Here is a 6,235-nt window from a genome sequence, read left to right as displayed (position 1 = left end):
TGCTAGAAGTCCTTTGACAATCTGCTATAACAAGCTACTTAAAAAACCCACTGTCTTATATGTCCTTTTAATATTAAATTCATAAAGGACAGATATTCCCCTGCCAGTGTCCCTGCAGTAAACAACAAAATTGCCATTTCGATACTTTCCCGGTTTTAAGTACACTTTAAATACGTCCACTTCTAGTTTAAAAAATGGTTTTGTGCAGTGCATTTCATTTTCAGATCTTTCTGGAATGCGTTTAGCAGTTCATCTGCCAAAAACACTCAGCTTGCTTGTTTCTATGGATAATAGGAGCTTACAGCTTTTATAGCAATTTTTTTTGTTCAAACTTTATATGAGTTGTGAGACCTAAGGTAGGGTCCTCCACATAGCCTCAGTCCAAAGTACTCCTTAAAGAAAAGGAGAAGGGTTTCTCTCTCCTTCTAATGCCAGACCTGAACCTCCTGAAAAGAAGTCAGGAAGAGTGTGGCTTCACGCTGTTTCCCAACCAGTCCTTCAGGATGAGGAAGATCTGCCTAAAAGCTCATACAGATCCTAACACCACTCCAGCACTGTCTCTTCAAGGGCCTGAAGTGCCATGGTACTCTGATAACAGCAGCACAATTAATTACAACCTGCCCATGGTGGGCACACGCAGCTGCAGAGGGAAGGAGGAAAGAACCGGAGGAGTTTTGGTGGGTGCCACAGTCCTAACAAAATTAACAGCTGGCTGTGGCAAAATTAAAGCCACACTGGAGGTAGGAGATCATTTGTCTCTTTGTGTTTCATCCTGGGATGTTTCCCTAGTGCAGCGACACTGTAGTGCCACCATCATTGACTGCTGATAATTTCTTAGCTGCTAAAGTAAATTTCCATTAGAACAACAGATTAAACTTTTTCTCCAGAAATGCTCTCCATTTGCTGTCGCCTCATATTAAAACTCAGTATTTTATTGACTTGCCTTCCAAAATGAAGTGCTAGGGATAATTTTCAGCCATAAATTTGGTCATTTTTGAATGAGTTTCGCAACGATTTTATGACTGTGGCTTCAGCTGAGAGTTTCTTATTTTCAACATCTCTGAAAATCAAGTCACAAAACCAAATTCAATTATCTAAAATGATTCATTTAACTCCACATTCATCTAGCCACCTAAAGAAAATGGACTTGAATGCCAGTATCTATTTTAAGTTGCTGGGAGCTCCAGATACTCAGAACCAGGGAAATCAGGCCATGAGAAATGAAGTTAATGTATAGGTTTAGATAATTGTCTATAAATACTTCAAAATACTAGGCTTTACCTCTGTGTCCTGTTTTTATCCTAGGATTCTTCATATCACCTATACTGAGGGAACCTGAGCTTCATACATAGGGGCAACTTTAGGACAGCATGGACCACAACCGCATGTCAGTGCTTGCTTTTGAGCTGTTCTGTATGCTCAGGACTGCAATTTTGTTTAGTATTCCCAAAAATTCATGGATTCCAGTGCTTCCTTCTATGCAAAATCTTTCCTGATCAGAAATATATGAATATGTCTTGCATATTGGATAAGTGTTCCTTCACTATTCAGGACTACCCCACAAGTCTCCATCCCACGTCCCCTCCGACACATGCCTGCGCTTAGTGGCAGCAGGCTGCTGTCAGGCTGAATGAATCTGTTTGTTTGCTTTTCCATCTGGGGGGGCACTCATTTGGTCTTATCTCCTCTATCCAGATGCTGATTTTCCCCAGCTTTGTAGGATAATCTCAGAGCCTTTCTGTCAAATTTAGTTGAAATTGGACTGTGGACTCAAAAGTTATTAGGAGGAAAACCAACATAAAATACAATCACATGGGCTTCATTTTTTGCAAATTCATTTTTGTAGGAAAGGCAGCCAGCCAGAGAATGGACTCTGAGTGTTGCCTTCTGAATTTATTTTCACAGCAAAGATGGTGAGAGTCCCAGTGAACAACAGTGTTTGGCCGGGCACCACTGCTAAACTTGAAAACACAGGAATGGCATGTATTTGTAATTTGGTGAGCAGGAAGTGACGAACAAGCAAAAGACTTGTGCTATGAGAACTGATAAATACCCAGCGTATTCATAGCTGTCTGGTTTTCACAGCTCCTCATCTCCCTCAGCTGCTTTTAGGGTCCAGTTGTTCAACTCTTCCTCCTGTATTCTGCCAAAGTGATTAATGCTGGGAGCAGAGATTACTCCTTTAAGTCTAAAATATCAACATGGCTGTAAGTGCAGAACAAGACCATGGAGAGGGCAAGGGGAGTTGTATTTTGTCACCCGTGTTAGTCTTGATCCAGTCGCTGAAATGGAAAGCCACCAGCTGTGGTGAGAAATCTAAGGAGTACAGAAGATGTAACTGAGCACAGGAGAAAGGGTGCCCTGAAAGGCATCTTCTTTCCCTGCGTCAGCACTGAACTAGGGATATGATAGTGGCAAACAAATTTACATTCTCCTCCTGAACACATTGGGGGAATAGGCATTACTTTTCTAAGGGAGGACAGAAAACTTCAAGTAAATAATGTCAGGTTTTATTTACTTCAGATTTGAATGTCTATCAATTATTTAATATTTGCAAGGCAATCTTCTGCAATTAATCTATCACAGAAGACTGTTTACTCTTTACCAGTAACGTTAAACTCTTGGTGACACATACCCAAGCCCTTGGAGATCCAGCCAGCTACAGGGTTTGGAAATCTTGATTTATTTTTACATGCTGCAAACAAATCTATTTAATTAGAAAAACGTGCCTGCAATTTTAGTCAACATGATTTTTTTTTTTTTTAAATAAATAAATGATTCAAAAAGTGCTTGGGAAAACATCTAGCACTTTGAGTAAAATTAGGGTGAACTATACTATTTGCATTACCACAATACCAAGAGCTGCTAGTGGTGTGTGATAGAAACCCCATGTACTAGCTGGTGTATGACTAAAAAGACAAATGTGTGAATAAAAAGACAGCCCTTGAGCCAAAGCACTCAAAAAGCAAAGCAGAAGCATCCAGCTGCCTATGGACAGGCAAACAGCATGGTACAGCAAATTGTTAGGAGAACGGCAAGCACGGTGCTGTACAGTCTGCCAAAGGGACGTATCAGCTCACTGCAGGGAAGCCCCAAATTGCCATACTCACAGGACCCTGTTGTGCTTGCAGCACTGTAGACCCCCTAGGGCCCACCCACATACTTCTCTGCTGAGCATTTGCAGGTAAACTGTAATGATTGTTACTTTTCTACGCTAAAACCCCAGATTTCAGGTGTGTTCGTTGCTTCACGGTCTGTGATTCCTCTAGAGCAACTGATCATATCAATGCCCAGGTTTCTGGGGATGTGAGATCTCAGACATGTTAACTGGATCTTCCAGTCTCACATGAAAATTCCCCCGCTATGACATTCATCAAATTAGAGATAATTAAATCCCCTATTCAGTTGCTAGTATTATACACTAAGAAGTTTTACGTTTCTTTAATTAGCTCATACACAAAATGCAACTGCAATGGTCAGACTATGACACTGTTCAGCTCTGCATCTGTATTTTGATTTGCACTCAGCTTCTTTCTCATGACACATCTAAATTATGTTTTATGCCGTAACAAATCACACCTTTCAATTTTTAAATATATGTGGGCCTGTGATAGGAGGCACCTTTTTTCTTCCTGCTCTGACTATCCGTTATTTGACCTGACCAGTACAGTTAGCTCCCTGACTATCATCTTGGCTTATGCGTTGGTTTCTAAGATAGTAGTCAACTTTCTGCATGTTAATTGTTCTTTTTCATTTTCCTCCTTTGAGATAGATAGTATAATAGAGTAACAGACAGAAAAAGGTGGGTTTTGCATGTAAAGGTAATTCTGTACAGTTGGTGAAGTAGACACTAATTTGCTTTTCTCAGTATCCAGGGTTTTTTCCAATATTAAAGCCCATTAAATGCAAGTATAAGGAACCTGACCTTCCTCACAACAACAAGATGTGCAACTGCAAGTGAAGTTAGACCTCTATTTATTTTTCAGCTGAACATATTTAATAAAGTGATGGAGAACATAATTGTTCATTTAAAATTTATTTAGTGTTTGCAAATATTGCTGCTCACATGAACAACCACATTTCTCATCTACCTCCAGGTGCATGTTACAAAGCCCACTGTGCCCCATGCTGTTTAATACCTTGACAATTACAAATAAGATTAGGCCTGTCACAAAGACAACTGCCTACAGGTTTGTGTAATATGTATTTCCTACATGAAAGTAGTATTTTTGTGCCTTTATTAATAATAAAGGCATAAATCCTGCTTATGTGGGCACTTCTGTTGACTTGAAGGGGGAATGCAAAGAAGTTAGGAACAGGTCCAAGAAATTAATGAATTAAGATGTGCAAGCAGATTTCTTGACACCATTTTATTAACACTGAAAAGAATTATTTAACCAGAATATAGAAGAGGTAAAGGTTTTAAAGTTCCCAAAATCTAGAAAATAATATAGATAGGTCTGCTTCTGACAATAGACACAGAATTTCCTTTCACATTTAAGAGTACTCTGCAAATCTCAAAGCACAGAGAATCCTTGGTGCAGTGAAAGCCTTAAACATATGTGTAACTTTTACAGATATGAATGGTTCCATTCACTTTATTAGACTTGCATAGGGTAAATCACAGTCTTAAAGATAAACATGTATTTATGTGCTTTCTAGACTTGGATTTTAAATGGCATTTCTATTTATCCAATACATTTCCACTTCCCTTTTCCTATGTGCCTTTATAGCACATGCATAAGGGACAGAGTTTTGGCTGACTTAACAGGAGCCTTAACCCTGCATTTCAATCCATCTGTGACGTTAATTAATATAAGGAGTTAATTTTTCCACTGAGTATACAACAGCTGGATGTTATATGCCACAATTTATTTACTCACTGAAGAAAACTTTTGTAGATTCCTTGAGTTTTCACTTCTTGCAAGAGTTGGGATCATTTTGCTAACAGAGGAAATAAACTGTGATGCACAACGACCCAGTGTCACCCCTACAGAAATCGGGTGCCCCCAGAATCTCAGCACTCTCCTCCCAGCTCACATCTACAAATTGCAATGGAAGGCATACAGGGACAGTCACTCCGGTTGTTTTTCCCCAATTAAAAGAGTAGTTTCTTTCTGCTTTCAAGCATGATATGAAATTATTAACATTCAGACGACTGTGTGGAGACCAGAATCCAAAGCCAATTAGAGAAGGGTGATGTAAGGCTGCCAATTTACAATTACCACTGCACCTGTGACATTTATAAATATTACCTCACAAAATTCCTGTATCCTTAGGTAAATCCTTAGATTTCACTCTTGTAAAATGGATCACATATGTTCCCTGCTTCTGTGACTTGACAAACATCTTTATATAAAGCAAGCCACTTTAAAATAGTTTGGTATTTAAAACATTTGGCAAGCAGGACTTTTCCTAACATTTTACTATTGTAATTAAGAATCAGGAGAAGCTACCAGACTCGTGGTTAACTAGAGGGTCTGCCTGAACACCAGGAAATATGTGACAACCCAGCAGAGAGAGATGAAATCATACAACATAAGAGACTGGGATTTAAGCAATGCATAAATGTATCAGTACCATCTCTATATTAAAACAGAATTGTTACCCTTATCGATGATTTAGATTAATAATATCTGCAATATTAACAATGTTCTTGGTCTTTATTAATGGTAATAACAATGATAGATGGTTTCCTGATGATATCAGATGGGTTCACCAAATCAGGCAGTTGCAACCTATCAGTTCCTCCAGCCCACACGAGTTTTGGTTTCAAAATATTTCCAACATTTATTCACTGGAAGATTGTTAACTGAAATTACTGTTTCTGCAAGCAGGGTGTGAAATAGTTTTGCAGCAGCAGAAAATGGTGTTCAGCCTGTTCTTTCAGCCCCGCATGGGCAGAGGAATACTGAGGAAGCCATGCAAAAACTCAGGCTGCTCAAGGTATTTGCTTGTACAACAGCTACGACAGCTTACAAAGGCACCTCCTCTCATGTCTTCGTCCCCATCATTCAACTGACAGATGGTAAACGGATGCCAGAAAAGTGCCCTGCACCATTTCCTTCCTGAATATAGGAGGTGAACTTAAATATAAAGATGGTGGCAATGAATAGCTAGGAGAGAAAAAAATTGTAAAATGCTATGATTTTTTCACAAACAGACACCAGTGGAGATAATGCTCTTTTAAAATCTCATTGCAGGCCACTTCCCCACAAGTGTAACAATATAAGGA

This window comes from Balearica regulorum, chromosome 2, assembly GCF_011004875.1.
Source record: "Balearica regulorum gibbericeps isolate bBalReg1 chromosome 2, bBalReg1.pri, whole genome shotgun sequence".
Classification (NCBI taxonomy): domain Eukaryota; kingdom Metazoa; phylum Chordata; class Aves; order Gruiformes; family Gruidae; genus Balearica; species Balearica regulorum.
Note: the sequence above shows the minus strand (reverse complement) of the source record.